Here is a 20,925-nt window from a genome sequence, read left to right on the forward strand (position 1 = left end):
CTTGCTCTGTCTCCAAACTTAATAGCAGCTCCTGTGAGACCTAGCCAGTAGCAACGGAACGGTGGCCCCAAACCCCTGAAGAGCATCTACAAGTAGATAATGGAATTTTTGCACATAGATGTGTATAGTAGACTTGCATAACTGACTGGATGTATGCAAAACTGAAATGGATTATACTAGACTACAAGTAGACCTTGACTTATGATTGGTCATTTAGCTACTGGTCAAAGTTACGATGGACCTACCTGGGCTTACTTATCACCTGGATTTGAAGTTTTGACAGTCAGACCTTCCCTCCCTACAAGAGAATTTTGGATGCTTCGCAACTGACTTGCATTTACAGCCATTTGCAGCATCTCTGGTCACATGACTCTTTATGACAGTTTTTGGCTGAAAACTGACATTTACTTTTGGTAGTCAACACAACTGACCAGTAGCGAACCATGGGTTTGCTTTATGATTTGCTTAACAAACCCTGCAAAAAAGGTGATAAAAGGTTGTATTAGTTATGTGACTGATTTGCTTTACTACCATCACACCTTACTACAATTACAACTGTAATGTGTAGACTCCATTACAATCACAGCTCAAGGGCTACTTTGAGTTAATTTCTTGATTAGGCATCAATGCATTCCAAGAATGCTGCCAAAAATGGCCCTTCCTTTTGAGGTAGGATTTGCTCACAAGTGCCTCAGAATAAATTGCACTTCTGAGTTTGATTTCCAAATCAGATAATTTCAAAACAGGAAAAATATTAAAGCGAAACATTGTTGGTGCATTTAGCCACACTGTGTTCTATTATTACGTCTTACATCCTGAGAAAAGAGTCGTGGGAAATCGATTTATGGCACTTCTTCCGTGACTTGGTGCCTACATTTTGGAAGGGTTTTTTTCCCTCCAAAGCTCTGCTTAACAACCCACATGATTATTTAATGATCACATCTGGGAGAGCTAGAATTGCAATTGTTGAGATTCCTGGCTTTTATTATCTCTGCTTATGTCCCTACTTCATCTTTAGATGATGGCAGCTTCACCATAGTCTCATATATGGTTAAGATTTAGGTAAAGATAAACCAGGAATTAGGATTGCTGTCCTGTAGCTGATGCACCCCTCACTATTGGCCGCACTAGAAACTGCTCTTCACAAAACCATGAGCTGTGACACAGCCTGTCTTGTTCTGGCAAATTGATTACCGATGTGATAAGACGTGTACACTTCGTTTCGTTCATGAGAAAGAAAACAGGTAACTCACAACTGCCCATTCCAGTCACAAGTCATGACAGTCATAAAACAGTTCCTCTTCATGACTGACCTGATTTTACAAACTATTTTGCAATGGTCATTAAGTAAATGCCACGGTCATAAAACCAATGCTGAGTCATTAAGTGAACCGATTATGATTCACTATGGGCCAGTTTTGTTGAAAACCAGAAAGAAATGCCATTTTTTGGCAAAACGGTAATAAAATGTGGTCAGGTGACCATGGGATGCTGAAAAGAGCCGTAAATGTGGGCCAGGTGCCTGACATGCAGTCATGTGACCAGGGGGAGTGGTCATTGGAACTTTGGAACCAATTTGTAAGTACCTCCAAGGAGATACAAGGTAACTTTGAATGGTCAGTTGTAAATCAAGGACTGTCTATCAGAGGTCTCCAAACTTGGCAACTTTAAGACTTGTGGACCAACTCCCAGAATTCTCTAGCCAGCTATGCTATGCTAGTTGAACAGGTGTATGATTGTCTCATGTTCTGGATGATATTAATTCCTATAACAGTGTTGTTTCCTTTGCTTAATTTACTTATTCAAAGGTATATTGGATTAAGAGCCTGTCTAGCTAACAACTAGGTCTACATTTCATCAGTTAACCATTGTTTTACCCACTCTAGTCTTTGCTCCTAAAATTGCTCTCTATTTTAAAAAGTAAGCACCAAATGTTATATATAGTGCAGTGCAATAGTTAATTCCCAAGAAGGCAGTTTCATAATAAAGATTTCATTTATTTAAAGAAATCTGGCCAAAGTCACATCTTGTGTTTTAGAAGGTCTTATTGTGTTGCTGAGAAATGGAACCATAACAAAACTAATCTGATTTCCTCCAGATTATTTGTACCAATTGTGCCATTACAATTTGAGAGGTTTTTAATCTACAGATTTAAAGAGCCGTCTGAATAGAAGACAACCAGCAGATTTTCCTTGAAACAGAAGTAGCCAATTGTTTTTCTTCCTACATTACAGATTTAGAAGGACCATTTTTTAATCTTCCTTCCTTCTCTTCCTTTCTTTCTTTCCTCTTTCTTCTTTTTCTGTCTTGCTTGCTTGCACATTAAGAAAGATGGATATATTTACTGCTGATAAAGTGCAGTACCTCCTGCAAGTGAAATAAAACTTTGGAAAGATATTTGAATCTCACCAAATATTGGTTAGATCCATTAAGTGTGATAACCTGGTGACTTAAAGCTCTCTCAGTTGTTTCTGCATAACATGTTGAGTCCAGTGGAGTTTACATATTATATGAACCCTGTCCATTTGATAAATATGGGTCATTATGTTGTGTGAACACAGAAAATGGGTTGATTTGATGAATTAAAAATGTTATATGAACCCAACCAATGAGTTACACTGTTGGGAAGTGAAAGTACTTCCCCACATTTGTTCTTCATTACATAGCACTACTATTTAACGCAGGGGTCTTCAAACTTGACAGCTTTAAGACTTGTGGACTTCAACTCCCAGAATTCTTCCTCCAGTCGTGTTAGCTCAGGAATTCTGGGAGTTGGTCCACAAGTCTTAAATTTGCCAAGTTTGAAGATCCTTGATTTAAGGCTTCAGGAGGCTTCAGCTGATATGTTAAATATTGAAAAAGGGGGAAACTTTTCTCCCTTAATTATGTTATTCCTAACACAATTAAATTGTATACAATAACAAGTGTAGACAGTCTTCTTTGGAATATTTAGAACTTTGAGAAAATGCTGTCACAAAATGGATACCTGGAAGGATAATCAAGAGAACCAACTTGAACTAAGGAGAAATTTGCGGACAGTGAGAACAATCAGTGGAATGGCTTGCCTTCAGAACTTGTAAGTGCTCCAACACTGAAGGTTTTTAAGAAGAGATTAGACAACCACTTGTCTGAAATGGTATAGGGTTTCCTGCCTCAGCACAGAGTTGGACTAGAAGAACTCCCAGGTCCCTTCCAACCTGTTATTCTTAAGTTATTCTGTTATAATTATTTACAGAATGGTTGCCATGATTGCCAAGCCAACCCATTATCCACAAAGTAAACAAACACCTTATTCTCAGGAAGCTTCTTATCATTGGAATTATTAATAGTTTCTCTTCAGAGGCCAATAAAGTGCTGGCTGTAACCACTGGCCATTTATTGTTTTCTATGAATGCCGGTGGGGCCAATACCAGATCCAGAAAAAAGTATTGTACATACATTTCATGCAACCTGCCAGCTCTCCCTTTTGAAAATTAAAAGTATTTTTACAATGGGTATCCAGAATGTGATAAATAGCAAAGGAACAGTTTATGGGGATCTTGTTGTCTGTTTTTATTTTACAATGAACAATGTGCATAAAAAGTAAAGTGGTCCCAGGGCAAAAACAGATGCTGTCATATCTGATTGGCCAAAATTGTTTTTCAGCTAAGGTTCAGGCACAGACTGCTTTTTATTAAATAATTCTGAACTTTTGCATAAAATTGGCTTAGGCTTTACTTTTCAAAGTTTTTAATGCTACCTCTGTTAATAGTTGCAGGGGGTTGGGCTTAATAAATGGCCCTTTTATTTATGACTCAGTATTCTGAGCTGGGATGGTTTTATAACCTTGGCTATTTGGCCTTCTGAGGTTAGCAGGCAATCCATAGCTTGTTTTCCCTCCTCATTTAAAGCTAATGGGATTAATTAATTTAACACTGTTTTGGGGATGGAGAAATAAGTCACTTGTTAAGATCAATTCTTATTCCTCAGTGCCGAGGACAATCAGCAGCATCCTTTTATTAAATTACTTTATTCTCTCAAATAGCGAGTCAAAATAATGAGAATGTTATGTTTTATTTTTAAAAATGAACCAACTATTCCTCAATGAAAAAGGACATTTTTCTGAGATTAACTGCCTAAAACAGCTGGATGGATGAGTACCAAAATTAGCAAGCCCCTGAGCTGATCAATGATTTTTCACGCCAAACTCTCCACTTCCTCTGTCTTTTGTTTTCCTCTCTAGCTATCTATCTCTTTCCCATGTACAGAAAGAGAGTTTGGCATTATTGGAATTTGATTGGCCTACAGATGGGAGTTGCAAAATAAGGGTGAAATTGCATCTGTAAAACCACCGAAAGAGAACACTAAAACATAACGTGTTCACTGGGGTGTGCTGCACTAGCCTTTCCCCCAAAAGTCTGAGTTCATGACAGGCAGGCCTTTGTGTCCTCATTTGAATGCATCAGAAGTGAAAAGAAAGAAAATTTAAAAAGACTGTTGCTAGGGGATAATTTGTCCAAGTGAATAGGTCCATTCAGTATCTGGAGTGTTTTTTTTCTAATTGTCTCTCAGTGGGAGGAAGAGAAGGGGGAGGAAGCAAGTCAAAATGAGCTTTAAACTCATGAAGAAAAGAAGATTTTTTTTCATGGTAATTTACGTATTGCTGAGTGAACCAATCTGCTGATAATTATAAATTTGAGATTTGACCCCTACAGTCATTAAAATCCACAGAGTTTTCTTTGTTGACATCTTTAGAACAGTTAAGCCAGAGGTATTGCATGTTTTTCAACAATGAAGATAATAATGTGGCTCTGGGGTTTTTTTGTATTCTGCTATAAAGCTGTTGGTGTTTCTTTGTCCTTTGATATTTTGTTTATTTTAAAACAAAAAGTGGCTTATCCACACTAGCCAGTTGCCTTCTCACGGGAATAGACTGATGAATGTTTCTGCAGTACATCATTATCTACCAGTCACCAGTCCCTCAACTGCCATCAAAGTGACTTTAAAAGCTTGCTTTTGTGCTCCACCGAAAAGTACACTTTCCCATGTTACATTGTGGTGTGCCTGTCTACTTTGGAATACATGTTTTAGTTTGTTGCAGGTTAACCCCAGCAATTCATCAGCGACTCTGCAAGGGTAGAATTCAATTCAATCAGCGCTGACCACAGTCTTTAATACCTTTCAGAGCCAGCTTTACTATGAATCCTGTAATAGCATGGTTGGCACAGGTAGTCCTCGACTTACGACCACAATTGAGCCCAAAATAAAATTTCTGTTGCTAAGTGGAACAGTCGTTAAGTGAATCTTTCACCATTTTACAATCTTTCTTGCCACCGTTGTTAAATGAATCACTACAGTCACTAAGTTGTTGAGTGAATCTGGCTTCCCCATTGACTTTGCTTATCAGAAGGTCACAAAAGTTAATCAGGTGACCCCGGGACACAGCAACCGTCATAAATCTGAACCAGTTGCCAAGCGTCTGAATTTTGATCACGTGACCATGATGTTGCTTCAACAGTTGTAAGTGGGAAACGGTCATAAGTTACTTTTTTCAGTGCCGTTGCAACTTTGAACGCTCACTAAATGAACTGTTGTAAGTTTAGTTCTATATATAGAAAGTTGCTGGTTCATACCTGAAAGACATACCATTGTTTTTAATTTCATTTTTTCCCCTTATACTTAAAAAAAAAAAAGGAGTAGTAGTTGAACCACTCTGTATCAGTCTGTGCTTGAACCCAATCTATTCAGGATTATAAAACGTGTGCATCTTTGCAGCATTGGGACCCTGCCCACACGTATTCTGCAGCGTAATCTACCACTTAGGGAAGCGGCAAGATGGGCAATGCAATACAACGAAATGGTGCCTTTTGTAGTACTAGACATTAGAAGAGACAGAAGCATGTTACTTTCCGTGGCATTCATGCATTTAATTCCTGCAGCGTTTACTTCTGACCTAGTTGGAAATTTGCACTTAGCCAAGTGGTCCTGGATTCATTTCTCTTCTTGGAAAGAAGCCCTGCAGTGAGATTTTTTTCGGTACTGTATGAACTTTGCTTACAATCCACTGAAAAATACTGTAATGAGTGAGAGGTCAAAGCATGCCAGAATGTTCCAGCTGAAATTACGACAAAGCAAAAGGAAAAGATTCATGCAGTCATTGGGTCATAAAGTCCAGGATTCTTAGGGTAAATTTTCATTTCAGAATAAGGATCTTTGCCCGTTCTTGAGAGATAGAATCAAAGGTTACTTCATTCGTCTTGAAGAAAAATTGAAAACAAAGAAATCAGGATGCACACAATCATTTGATAAACTTATTAGGACTGTGCAGAGAGATCAAAATCGGATGCACGTGAAGATCTGTATGGAGCACCTGCACCTTTTCCTGGGTTTGTGTACCTCCTCTCTAGCTGGCATATGATCATCATAAAAGGCATGGCATTTAAAGTACATGTGGCAGGAGCTACAGGCATGTCCACCCATGTGCTGAATCTTCTTTGTCCTTCCAATCCAGATCCCTCCACAGTCACAGGAATTATCACCTTAAATTGCCTGAGTTCAAGGAAAAGATAGGGAAGTCTATCACTGGAATAGAGAGGTGGAAAAAAAATCCCATGCCTAGCTCTAAGATAAACAAACAATTTAAGATCTTTCAATGTCTTGTTCTAGAATAAAATATAGAGTTCTGACATCGAATCAAATATATCTGTCAGACTGCCTGGCTGCCCTTGAAAGAAATTCCAGGAGACTTGATGTCATATAACTTAGTTTGGTTTGAACCTACCTGCAGCCTCTTTGATGTACAACATGGCACCGCTAGGATAATAACCTCTAATATATATGGGAATGAAGCCGTCAGAGTGAAGGTGGCAATTCCCTCATGTAACGTTGGTTAGTTCAAACCCCTTGCCTCTCTTCGGTAGATCCTTTCTCTGAATTCCTTGTCCTTGAAATTGAGCAGTTGTGGATTATTTCTATACCTGGCGTCTTTATGTTGGGAATTGATGACTCTCAGCTGGACTATCACAGATTCTGTATATGTCCAAATCCAGATATGTGCTGAACAGGATGCGGAAAATTCATTCATTTATGGCCCTCTGTTCCTTTTAAAGCTGGCAGTCAATTAATGTGCCTAAAGGAATGAGAGATGCAAATATCAACTCCCTTCACTAAATGGTTATCAATAGATATATTTAATCCATTGGCAAGCAGGGTTAGTAGCTTCAAGCTTAGGAGGATGCAATGAATAGGGAAGGGTGTCACCTATTACAAAAAGCTCTTTCGGCCACTGTAAAACATCATGCTGTGCCCTGGTCATATGATAGCATTTTGGGCACTTGGGCAACCAACTTACATTTATGACTGGTTGCCAAGTGCCTCATGATCATGTGATTGCCATTTGCAACTTTTTCCGCCAGCTTTCCCAGAAAGTCAGCGGGGAAGCCATCAGGAAAGAATGCAAGCAGAGCGAAGCCGTAATATTTCAGCTGGCAACTCTTTTGCTCCATCCACTTAATGACCTAGGGAACTGCTTAAAGACCACAACTAGGAGTGCTAGGATTGCAGTCATTGAATAAAACAGTGATGTGGGCATTTTGCTTAATGACTGAGATTCTGGTCCCAATTTTGGTCACAAGTTGAGGACTACCAGTCTGATGTCCAAATTAGCCTGGAGGTTTTGTACATTTGTATATGTCCGTGATGATAAACCTATGGCATGCGTGCCAGAAGTGGCACGCTGAGCCATTTCTGCCAGCAAGTGAGAGGTTGCCTGGAAGAGCCCTACTGCTCATGTGTGCGCGCTGCACGTCCGACAGCTGATTGTCAGGTATCTGGCGGGGGCAGGGGAGGCACGCATGCACAGAGGTGTTCGGGCCGTGCAGGGGGGTCGCATGCGCAGAGGGTTCCCCCCCCCATGCGCATTGCCTTCTGGGTGCTGGCACACGAGTGCATAATTTTCGGCATGGGAGCCCAAAAAGGTTAGCCACCACTGGTATATATCACATGTAAAAATGATGCTCTGTATTGTAATTTAGACATAGCTTGCTTTATCTCACTTTATAGTCATTTACTTTGTAGTGAAATGTTGTTTTTTAAGCCACACCAAGCATTAGGCTCCAACCTCCTATCTCATTTTGTAAAAATAGAAACACGAATAATTTCTGTGCAGGCCCTGTGTCACCGAGAGCTATTCTTGTAACTAAGATGATGCTAAAGACTCTTTGTTTATCTTTTAAGTAATTTTTAAAGAAAGTTGTGGCAGGGAACATAGCACACACCGAGAGACATCAAGCAGCTCTGTGGACGTAGTGATTTCCCTGTGCACCATTGATGGCTTATGAAACTACCATGTGATCATTCAAAAATATGTGGGGGATGTTACTGATAAGACTGGATAAGATGCTGATTGATCTGGTGGCAGTAGAAGGAAGAACAGGGATAAGGAATTGAATTCACCTAAAGTTCAGATGCCTCTCCCTCCCCATACTCAAATCTCTTTGATCAGGAAGAGCAATGAGGCCTGATGTGAAGGAAGTGAGCCATTGCTTCCATGTTCCTCTTCTCCACAGAGAAGGGGCTGACTATTATTGATAGAAGGGTATGAGCTTTGTCTCTCTATCATGCCAGCTTTAGAGAAAGAGAAGCGAAATGGGGAGCCCAAAAGTTTAATTACCTTTCATTGACTTTGTAGCTGGCCCTAAATCTGATGAAGAGGCCACTCAGGTTTCATCAGCAAGACAATAGAAAGAATTTGGAGTGGAGAATTAAATTTACTGGTTGTTTGGTAAGTTGGCAGGACAACTGTTGCCAGGATTTTACAGACATTTACGGTTGTCTGATCCTTTTGAAAAGAATGTAGCAGTTTGACCAAAAGGATTCAATGAAAGGGGGCTGCTAATAAGAACTGCTGTTTGTTCAGAAGGGAATTTGCATCCTTGTTTGTAAGCCGTTTGTCTCAGTGATATATGCTCCACATTTATCCTGCACAGTACTATTATTGATGAGAAGCAAGAGGAATGCCTATTGTTATCTGCATAAAAAAGACAGACAGGAGTAAATCTGAATTTGTCTGGTTCTTCCCACTGGAGATGCACAATCACAGAACATAGAATAATAGAGTGGGAAGGGCCCTCCAAGGTCTTCCAGCCCAACCCCCTACTTGAGCAGGAGACCCTATACCAATGGTGGCTAACCTTTTTGGGCTCCTGTGCCAAAAATTGCCAGCACGCACGCACTCACATGCCAGCACCCAGAATGTAATGTGCGTCTCCTCTCCCCACGATCCCTGCGCATGCGTGTGCAATTTCCCCCCACCCCAGCCCCTTACCTGCTGTGCGCCTCACAGCTGGTTTTTCAGCCGGTTTGAGGCCTTTTTTGGCCTCCCAGAGGCATAGAAAAAGCCTCTGCAAGGCTTTTGAGGCTGAATTATAGGCCCGTTTTGTCACTTCCGGTATTACAGGAAATGAGCCTATAATTTGACCTGAAAAGCCTTGCAGAGGCTTTTCCCAAGCCTCTGGGAGGCCGAAAAAGGCCTCAAACCAAGCAAAAAAAAAAAATCACCTGTGAGGCGCACGCATGCGCAGTGAGATAAGTTTGCCTGTGGCTCGCGTGCCAGCAAAAATGGCTCTGTGTGCCACTTGTGGTACGCGTGCCATAGGTTCGCCATCACAGCCCTATGCCATTTCAGACAAATGGTTGTCCAGTCTCTTTTTGAAAACTTTCAGTGATGGAGCATCCACAACTTCTAAAGGCAAGCTATTCCACTGGTTAATTTCTCTCACCGTTTGAAAAATTCTCCTTAGTTCTGCTTCTCTCCTTGGTTAGTTTCCAACCATTGTCTTATCTTTGGGGAAATAATTTTATTCCTTTGTCTTTGTAGGAGCCTCTAAACTATTGGAAACACCACTGTCATGTCTCCCTCTGTCATTAGACTAGACACACTCAATTCCTGTAACTGTTCTTCAGACAACACTTTGGGTGTTTTTTCCTGTAACCCCTTGATCATCTGTCCTCCCTTCTTCCTCTCCTCTGTGCAGAGCAAGGGGGGAGGAAATAGATGCCTATCCTGGACATTTCAAAAGACTTTTGAAGTCCGCCTGGGGGTTGCAGTGTTGGAAGAAATATCCTTCTGGGTTCAGTTCCAAGTGGGGAAAACAGACACTGGAATCGTGGAAGATGCTGGGAAAGAAGGTTTATTGATGAACAGGATCACATGCCTTGGAGCTCTTGGACGAAGAAAAGGGGAAGGGATGCTGAGAGTCCCTGGGTTTTATACCCTCTCGGGCTTTGAACTTCCTGGGGCACAGGAAGAGTATCCTGATTGGTTGCTGTCAGAGGTCATAGCTAGCTTTGTAGGTTGTCTGTTTGCTAAATTTGGTTGAAACTTGGTGGGTGGTGCAATGAAGGGCAATGAAATGGCTCTGCCTAAAGGAGGTAGATCTTTGTTATGTATGTTATGTAATGGCCCAGGCCTTAAAGGCCCATTAACCAAGGTGTGTGTGTGGGGGGCTGAGTTTGTGCCTCTCTGAGTTTCTACTTCTCTTTTAGGGGAAATATTCCGCCTTTTTAGTATGTCTTAAAATATTTCATTTGTCTAGGAGAGGGGTGGGTTTTCACTTCCAACAGCACGAAATTGGGCGTTTGCATTTGTTGAAGTTAAAAAAACCTTGATCTTTTGTCTGTTTATAGGTAGTTCTCGACCTATGACCACAATTGAGCCCAAAATTTATGTTTCAAGCAAGACAGTTGTTAAATGAATTTTGCCCCATTTTATGACCTTTCTGTTAACCGCTATTAGTTAGTAACATAGTTGTTACTGGCTTCCTCATTGGTTTTGCTTGTCAGGTAACAGATAATCAGAGTTGGAAGGGACCTTATAGGTCATCTAGTCCAACCCCCCACCCAAGCAGGAGACCCTACACTATGTCTGACAAATGACAGTCCAATCTCTTCTTGAAGGTCTTAAGTGATGACGCTCCCACAATTTCTGAGGGCAACTTCTGTTTCATTGGTTGATTGTTCTCACTGTCAGAAAGTTCCTATTTCCAGGTTGAATCTCTCCTTGTTCAGTTTCCATCCATTATTCCTTGTCTGGCGTACAGGTGCTTTGGAAAATAGCTTGAGTCCCTCCTCTCTGTAGCAACCCCTCAAATATTGGAAGACTGCTATCATGTCTCCCCTGGTCCTTCTCTTCACTAGACTAGCCATGCCCAGTTACATTGGTTACCATGTAACCATTCTTCATAGGTTTTAGTCTCCAATCCCCTAATCATCCTGGTTGCTCTTCTCTGCACTCTTTCTAGAGTCTCAACATCTTTTTTATAGTGTGGTGGCCAAACCTGGATGCAGTACTCTGGTGTGGTCTTACTAAGGCTTTATAGAGTGGTATTAATACCTCACTTGATCTCAATCGTATCCCTCTGTTAATGCAACTTAGGATTGCATTAACTTTTTGGGCTGCTGCTGCACACTGCTGGCTCCTATTTAGCTGGTTGTCCACTAAGACTCCAAGATCCCTCTCACAGTTACTGCTATTGAGCCTGGTTTCACCCAGTCTATATGGGTACTTTTGGTTTTTCTTGCCTAACTTCTTTTGATATATAGGCCCCCAAATGCTCTCTTGATCTCAAGATTGGCTTTAGAAAAGGGGAAAGGCATATTAACAGAACAACAGCGTTGGAAGCAGTGTTGGGATTCAAATTAGTTTATTACCAGTTCTGTGAGCATAGCTTGGTTGTTGTGGCAGGGAGAAGGATACTGTAAAATCTCCAGTCAGAGGTGGTATTTTCTGGTTCTCCAAACTCTTCAAAATTTCCACTATCAGTTCTCCAGAACTGGTCAGAACTGCTGAATACCACCTCTGGTTGGAAGCAATGTTGGATGTCTTCTAGCCTAAAACCCTACTCAAGTAGGAGATTCTATACTAATCAAGGAGAGAACCAACCTAGAACTTTGGAGAACTTTAAATATGTATTAGAGATTATAACTATTGGGGAGAATGGAATTAAAAACCCATCAAGAGATAACTACATATACAGTTGATGTACATAAAGTTTTGGATGCTTGCAACTGTATCTTGGTCATTTATTCATTCAAAACATAATTCATGCCTTTCAAATTAATAATGGAGTATTTGTACATTCTGTGACTATATTTTTTGCCCTTTGGGGATCCATAATATAAATATGCTGGATTTAAACAGATGTTAGGTATTTTAATGATGTAGTTTACTTAAATTCAAACATTGATTTGGATTTTCTATAAAGTATGGAGAATGCAGATGGCAAAAATCATTGAAGGAGATGGGCAGTATAGAAACATAAATAAATAAAATTAAAAATTAGTAATGCAATTATATTAGTCCATTTATTGAAATCAGACTAATTCTATCAGTTTTTCATCATAATAGCAGTATAAGAATCAGAACAGTATTCTATTCTTAAAAGTATATTTCTTGTTGAACATTTACTAAATATCATCCTCCCACTCTGTTGTTTTAATGTTACAAGTGGATTTTATTTTTACTTTGTTTTATTTGTATGGTTACTGACACAGCATGCAACTCTTGGTGGCAGAATTATCATATGCTAAAAGAAATTGCAGGTATCCTATGAGTTACAATCCTGGGAGCCTGCCCATTATGGTTGTAATTCATGCCTGTCATAAATTGGGTCATCAAGCTGATTTTAACCATCTTTTTTGCAGTGGTCTTTAAGTGAACCAATGGTTTGCCATAGGCCAGTTTTAGCAATAGCAATAGCACTTATATACCACTTCACAGTGCTTTCACAGCCCTCTCTAAACAGTTTACAGAGTCAGCCTATTGCCCCCAACGGTCCTCATTTTACCGACCTCACAAGGAGGGAAGGCTGAGTCAACCTTGAGCTGTGAGAATCAAACTGCAGGCAGCCGGCAGGTAGCAGAAGTCGCCTGCAGTACTGCACTCTAACCACTGCACCACCGCAGTTCAGTTTTGCCAAAAATCTGAGGTAAACGCCATTTTCAGCAAAACTGCCATAAAATGTGGTCATGTATCTGTGGGACACTACAAATGTCCATACATGTGGCCCAATTGCCAAGCATCCAAAGTGCAGCCATGTGATGGGAAGGCACATGACTGCTGAATGCAAGTTGTAAATAGCTCTAGGAAGGTCTGTCATATGTAAGTCAAGGACTACCTATGGTTCATCTAATTCAGAAACTTGTCATTTTAGTTTAGTAGCACATCTCCAAGATCTTGGACAAGCCATTTTATCTACCCATGCCAGTACATACAAATCTGGGTACAGGTTTGTAGGCTTCCGCCTTGTCTATGGAGATTCTTAGTCATTCAGGTCATGGTTGTCCCAAAGGTTCTTTTATCCCCCCCTCAAGAATGAAAATGCCCAGTTGTCTGCAAGGAGTATAAATCCTTCCATTCCTCACCATCCAGTCAGAGCTGAAGAAGCTTCTTGGATGAGAAGCGAAATGTCTTCAAAGAAAAACAAGGAAGTCCAGTTGCCTCTTGAGGGGAAAAACCCCCTTCCTCCTTGTAGATCAGTGTTTTTCAGCCCAATATGTGGCCTTCAACTCCCAGAATTCCTCAGCTAGGGGTGAGAAATACCGCTATAGATGGAATTTCCGAGAGTAACCTCAGCTCACCCACTGGAAATCTTGAAAACAAACTGCTAGAGGAAGTGCCTCTGATCTTTAGATGAGATAAGGCTCACCAACCCGCATGGATAATGCCAGGTCATCTTGAAATTACCACAGAAATGATGCTGTTAACATCACAAACTGTATTTCCTTAAAGTGTGTCTTAATGCATAACTCTTCTGTCATAAAACAGTAACTGCGTTTGTGCTTGGATTAACCTATTCGAAAATGCAGATTTTCTGTTCTGAGTGGTCCTTCAATTAAACAACAGCAACAACCAATCCCATGAAATTAAATATCACTAGGAGGCCTTGTTTGGGCTTTCTTTCTTTGATGTTGATTTTCTATATGGAGCTTTTTTGATGGGGGAGGGGTAGTAAAGCCAGACATTTGGCCCAAGCCAAACGTTTCCAGGAGAGGAAGATTGTCATTCAGAGATTTGCATGATGCAAAGACAGCTTACAACTGTTTTCCGTTGTTTTCCCTTCACTCAACACCCTGGTGTTCCTGCTGTCTGGAGAGATTGGCAGCCATTAAACCATGCTTTAAAAAGGCATGCGAACTGTTTTACTCAGTCATATAGCTTCCTAAAGGCTTTTCTCATTCTCTCTGTCCCAGTTTTCAAAATGCACATCTGGGGCAACAGCTGAGTTTCAACCTGCTAAAGGTGTGAAAGACACACGCCTTGGCATGGATGTAAGAACATCCCTTAACATCCCTTAGCACAGATTGCTTAATTTGAAATGGCATACATTTCATGTTAGACTTTGGCAGCTTCTTCAACTGAAAGTAATTCTTCCAACAAGATTTACTGAGCTAGGAAAGAGGAGTATTATTGGAATTTCATCAGCTAAATGATTACTTACTCAGAATTTAATCTAACTCTGAAATATTCTTACAGTGGAGATTTACAGCATTTCTTCTTAATATGTTTCTTGTAAAGTTGTAATAAAGTAGTTTTCTTTGCATGTAATGAAAAATCTTGCTGCTGTTTGGTAAGCTGTCTTTAGAACCTTTATCAATCTGAATTATCTTGTACAATTTGCTGGTGTTCGCTCATGGTGAGAAGGGTTTTACTGCCTAGCTAAAAGTGGTCTCTTGTTGCATGGGATAACATCACAGAATAAGGATCTTATAAAAAGGAACTGCAGCTTCGTAATCCTTTAGCCCTTCTGTAATATCAAACTGCTACAATTACACAACAGCACCAACAGAATTCCACATAACGTTACCTCTTATTATCTACTTGCACCTGTTTTATTACTATAAAGATAAAGGTTCCCCCACACATGCGTGCTAGTCGTTTCTGGCTCTAGGAGGCGGTGCTCATCACCATTTCTAAGCCGAAGAGCTAGTGCTGTCCGAAGACATCTCCGTGGTCATGTGACTGGCATGACTAAACGTTGAAGGCACATGGAACGCTGTTACCTTCCCACATGCTTTCGAACTGCTAGCTTGGCAGAAGCTGGGACAAGTAACGAAGCTCACTCCATTACGTGGCGTTAGGGATTCGAACTCTCCCCCGATATATATAGAGAAGAGGATTAGTAGCAGGGTATTTATTGACTTATAAATTATATTTCTATGGCTACTCAATTCTATTACTTTCAAAAGTCTTGTCTCTGAATTGGTTATGGTGCAACGTTTTATAGTGGCACATTCTATTGGGATCTTTCCACTCTGCATTTGGAGATGATTCTGGATCACCTTAGCTGATGGTGATTAGCTGTATGCACATCTGTGCAAGAGAGATGCTAATGCTACCAAGCATGTGCTTTCAATGATTTTTTTTTGTAGGTTTGATATAAAAGAAAGAACCAACAATAACAGCTGTTGAAAAAGAAGAAATAAATTATAAATGTGACCAGAGAAGTCAGAAGTACTGTACAGGTGTAAATCTTTTCAAAAGTTTCATGGACTTACTATAATAATAGAATTAACAGAGTTGGAAGGAACCTTGGAGGTCTTCTAGTCCAACCCCCTGCTCAGACAGGAAACCCTATACTATTTCAGACAAATGGTTGCCCAATCTCTTCTCAAAAACTTCCAGTGTTGGAGCATTCTCAACTTCTGGAGGCAAGTCGTTCCACTCATTAATTGATTGCTCTAACTCTCGGGAAATTTCTGCTTAGTTCTAGGTTGCTTCATTCCTTGATTAGTCCTTCTTGTCCTGCCTTCAGGTGCTTTGGAGAAATAGGTAAACCCCTTTTCCTTGTGGCCTCTTAGATATTGGAACACTGCTATCACGTCATAATAATAGATGTATTTGAATAAATATACAATTAAGCGTTCAGGAAGGAAGGAAGGAAGGAAGGAAGGAATCTGATTAAATCTTTCTTTGCAGATGTCTAGCTTGGATTAGTTACTAGAGCGATTGGCTTTGAAAGACAGTCAATAGCAGCACAGGTCATAAGTGTCTCAGAGTCCAGAGATCACTTGGTTGTGTTTGTTCTAGGAAACAGGACAAGGTCTCTTTCATAATCGGCACAATTCTCTGATCTTTTTTTTTTAAAAAACTTTTGCAACAAATGAATGCTTCAAATTCTTGACTATTGAGAATACTTGATCAAACACCAATTGTTGCTAGAGGAATTCTGGATAGACAGCAGTGATGTCTTGGCAGATGTTTTCTTTCCATCCCTGTTGCTTTCCATGATCCTGGTTCAGATTTAACATAGCTTGAAGATGGACTCATTTATTTCTTTTATCTGACAATGAAAAAAAAAAGGAGCACTTCTTGACTTACTGAAAGTAAAAGTTGAAACTGACTTGCATTTTTAGCAAAATGATGAATGTTTTAATGAACAGCAGTGATGTACATCCTAGAATTGCAGCCAAAGAACCCTTAATAGTTGTATAGAAGAAAGAATTGCAGTGGGCATAACTCTTGTGCAAGCAACATTTGCTGAAATTCCATCTTTTATAATAGAGTTAAGAAATGTCAAGGACGGTGCCTCCTTTTTGCACCTGGCCTGCTACTTTTTCCTGCTGAAGTAGATAAACACAGTTATTTAAAGCTGAAAGTAGACACAACAATTGATTGATGTCTCTTTTAAAAGTAAACTGCACCAAGCAAATAACTAATCAGACAATTTAATTCCTTTCATGCCACATTCCTGAAGAAATCCCTCTTCTGAACTTGATTCTTCTATTTGGCAGTCTCTTCTTTCTTGCTCCAGAGGACTTCAGCCAAAAATATTGTTTGTCAGTGATGAAAAGCTTGCTGTTCTTTTGAAAAAAAAAATGAATTCAAGTTGCTCTATCCAACTTTGAAAATTGATCAGTGGGTTGTGCTGCCTCCTATTGAGGGGATGAAATTGCTTACATAATGCTTTTTTTATACCTGCTCCTCCATGAAATTGCTTACATTATTGCTTTTTTTTATACCTACTCCTCCATCTGATTTGATAATAATAGTATTTTCAAATCATTTCCTCATTTTTCTTGGGGAATTAATTAATTATTAATTAATCTAAAAGAATTAATATTCATTAAGAGATTGGTGTGCAGTGAGTATTTTCCTAATAGCCAGTTACCTATTAATTTTTAAAAGGATTTGCAACTAAGGAAGAGGATAAATTCTATGTACATTATTGCTCTGTTTCCTTCCTTCCTTCCTTCCTTCCTTCCTTCCTTCCTTCCTTCCTTCCTTCCTTCCTTCCTTTTTTGCCAACTTCTCTCCACTTAATGGAATTTTCCTTTTTAAAATTTAATCTAGTCCTTAAAGATTAACTATAAAGTCTTTCCACATGAAGAATGGGTGCCAAATAGGAGTTGCATTAGACGTCAATAAGTCCCCAAAATCAACAATGTTATTAGAGTTCAAGTGTTGTTGTTGTTGTTGTTGTTGTTGTTGTCGTTGCTTAGCTGCAAAGCTAAAACTTTTGCAAGGCTACTTTTTCAAAATAAGCCTTTTCTTTTTTTTTGTCTCTCAAATATTTGAGCTTTAGGTACTCTCAGGAGAATGTTTCCTTGACTGTGAGGACACTCTTCCATTCTGAAATCTAAAGCTTAGATCACACTGTTATGGCCGTCTCAACTTGTTTGACTTCACCTTGTGGACAACTTTTGCTTGCTTTTTTGCTTTGCATTCCCTGTTAGCAGCCCAGAGAAGAAAAGAGAAGCATTAAACTGAAAACCCATCTTTTCTTCAATGCAAACCATATTTTAGGGCACAGAGGTTGGTTATCTGAGGTCTGCCTGTCTCTGAGGACCTCTGCTCATCCCACTATATTCATCAGGATGGATGCACTCCAGGCCCCTTCGGTTAATCAGTGTCATCTATTGGAACCTAGGAAATCTCTCTCTCACAGCATCTTTCCTCTGGAACAGCAGCAGTGGTGGTATGCCACCGGTTCGGCCTGGTTCAGCCGAACCGGTAGCAAAATTTCCTACCGGTTCGGCCTAACTGGTAGTAAAAAAAGCCTCCGATGATCAGCTGAGAGGCGGGAAAAAAGCCAGTTGAGAGGAGAAAGAAGAGAAAAGTACAGGATCGGCCGTCCTGCCCACCCCTGCACTTTTCTCTTCTTTATCCTCTCAGCTAATTGGTGCTGCAGACCTCAGCTGGTATGTGGAAAGCTGCGCGTGCATGTGTGTGCGATCACCAAACCAGTAGTGGGATAGGTAGGATCCCACTGCTGAACAGCATTGTAAGATCCATACGGTTATCACCATGGAGGGTATTCTGTAAATCCTTGAAAACTTGGCTTTGCTTCAGGCCTGGGGGGTGGGGTAGAGTGGTTGCTGAGTCCCTGTGAGGTTTGGGGGGCATTGTGTTATTCCCGATGTTCATTGTCTTTTTCTTGTTCAAGATTTTTAATGAGTAAGCTACCCAGAGGTGACTGAAATCAGGTAGGCTCCAAATCAAATCAATGAATGAATGTTAGATTTCTGTTTCCCCTTTTGTATGGAACTTTGTAATGTTTGTTCTTAGCAGAATTTAAGGCCACTAATCACCTCCCAACTGTTTCTGAAGGTTTGGGAAATGGAAAAGCCCTAAAATAGTCATTTATTGCAGATAAGGGCATTGGTACACTTTTGGTGTAATTGTACACTTTATACTATAAGGGCTCATCCCAACAATATCTATTCTAAGTCGCTCACTCGCTCTCATATTGGAAGTACCAAAGCACTTGTGGTTGAAGGATTAGCTGGTGAAATCACAGTTGCCCAGGGGATTCCCAGTTATGGGTTCTTTTCATGTCCCCCATTAAGTTGCCCACCAAAGTGGTACCCATCTCACTACTTGCAGTTGCCAGCTTTCAAATTGCTGGGTGATCAGGAGCTGGACCGAATGGTGGGAGCTCGCTCATCATTCGGGTCTTGAATGTGTACTTGTTGGTTGTCAAGCCAGCATCTTAACCACATGAGCTACCACACTCCTGTTCTAAGTTACATTCTAGGAAGGGAGGAGCCAGTGCTGGAAATGCTATTCCCCAGCAGGTGAGCTTCAGGTGCACCACAACAAAGCCTCTTACATTGATACATAGTGTGTTGAGACCATAGAGGGCCAGAGTGGAGCGCAGTGGTCATCAATCGGTGGGCCGTGGCCTACTGGTGGTCTGCAGGAAAATGTTGGTAGTCTGCAGAGAAATGTCACCCCCAGAGCACCCCCCAAAGCAACTAATACAGGCTGCGCGGGAACACAAGGCTGTACCGCCCACATGGCCCACAGGAATCCTCCCCGCCCACTCACTCCTTACCTGGCAAATTTGCCTGCTAAGTTGCTATTTTTCCTTTTTCTGACCATCAGCTGTTCTGCTGTGCTGGGAGTTTTAGATTAGCTAGAAAGCAGGAAACTGTTGGACTTCTTGCTTTCTAGCTAATCTTTAGATCTTCAGCTTTGCTTTTAAGCAGAGCCGAACCTTCCTTAGGACTGAAGCAGTGCAGACTCAACCAGCCAATAGCAGAAACACAGATCTCTAAGTGAGCAACTGTGAGCAACTCAATCTGTCTGCCTGCTTTGCCTGATTTTGAGTAGAAGTTGCTCTTTTTTAAATAAAAAATTAAATATTTATAATATTTACATACAAGCCATGCCCAGCCAGTCACATGACCACCAAGCCATACCCACAAATTAGGCCACGCCCAAGAACTTTGAATCCCACCCCTGCCTCTGTGTGTTTGTGTGTGTGAGTGTGTGTGTGTGTGAGAGAGAGAGAGAGAGGAAAAGAGAGAAGTTAGATCAGATCTCTCTCTCTCTCCCACCAATGTCAGCAAGCCACTGTCAATCAAAATTCATATTAGTGGTCCCCGGGATTTAAAATTATGAGTTTGATGGTCCCTGAGGTCCAAAAGGTTGGCGACCTCTGGTGACCTCCTGAAAAGAAATTGCTGTTAAAAAGAAGTAAGGAGCCAGGTCTTCCCTATGAAGCTCTACATGCAGACTATAAAACCTTTCAATTACATCAGGGATGGGTTAGTCAATTTCAAGACTTTACATTGTGCAGATCATTGGTAGGCCAGCCTCTTTCAGATATTAAAAAAGAGGAGGTGGCTGGGGGAAAAAAATCACTACAGTAAGCACACTTTGCAGATGAGCCCAAAGTCTATTCCTAAATGTTTTAAAATCATAAACTGGTGTTGCCTTGGTTTAGTAGAACTTTGGACATTTCCTCTACTTAAGAAATCTTCTGCCTTAATTTATAAATCACTTGTTAATCATTTGTTCAACTTTGCTGCATTCATATTATAACAAACTCAAGAGACTGGTTTCTGGAATTAATGTGGGTGAAACTGTAAAGCTCCCATTAATGTGTTCCTTTGTCCATCCAAGTCATTCAGCTTTCTTTTCCTCCTATTCAGATATATGAACTATGCATGCATGCATGCTTTTATTTCTGTTGCTCAGGGAAGTCAGTCTCATTAGCCTTTCTGTTTTTAATTGCCCAAAGAATACAGCAATTAGCTTTTTTTAAATGCAACTTTCTCTTTCTCTTGGGGTTGCTCCGAAATTTGAAAAGAGGGGCAGAAAAGAATTCTGTAAAAAAGCAAGCGGAAGTGAAAAGGGTACCCACCAGTTTGGCATAGAAGACAAGCCTATTCATATAAACTGGCTGCTCCCATTCTCTCTGAATCTACAGATGGCCAGCAAACAGGACAAAGCCCATTGCAACCCAGGGAGAGCAGCTACACAGCTGGATTCCTTGTAGCACAGCATTGGCGGGATTTCTCAAAAACACTAGGCTATTTATAGGCTTTTTTGCACTTGGATTGGAAAGGGACATTTCATTTAGCTCATGCCATTGACTGAAAGAGCCACAAAATGTGGAGATACATGCGTGCACACAGGGCACTCTTTAGAAAATAAGCTAC

The 20,925-nt window shown here is 40.6% G+C and overlaps 1 protein-coding gene across 5 annotated transcripts in view; it reads left to right on the forward strand.

Moving 5' to 3' along the window:
• NPR3 (natriuretic peptide receptor 3) overlaps nucleotides 1-20,925 on the forward strand; it is a 74,538-nt gene that overhangs the window by 34,335 nt on the left and 19,278 nt on the right. The gene's annotated exons all lie outside the window — the stretch shown is intronic.

The sequence above is a fragment of the Pseudonaja textilis genome, chromosome 2, assembly GCF_049901715.1.
Source record: "Pseudonaja textilis isolate UNSWEBS1 chromosome 2, rPseTex1.2, whole genome shotgun sequence".
Lineage (NCBI taxonomy): Eukaryota > Metazoa > Chordata > Lepidosauria > Squamata > Elapidae > Pseudonaja > Pseudonaja textilis.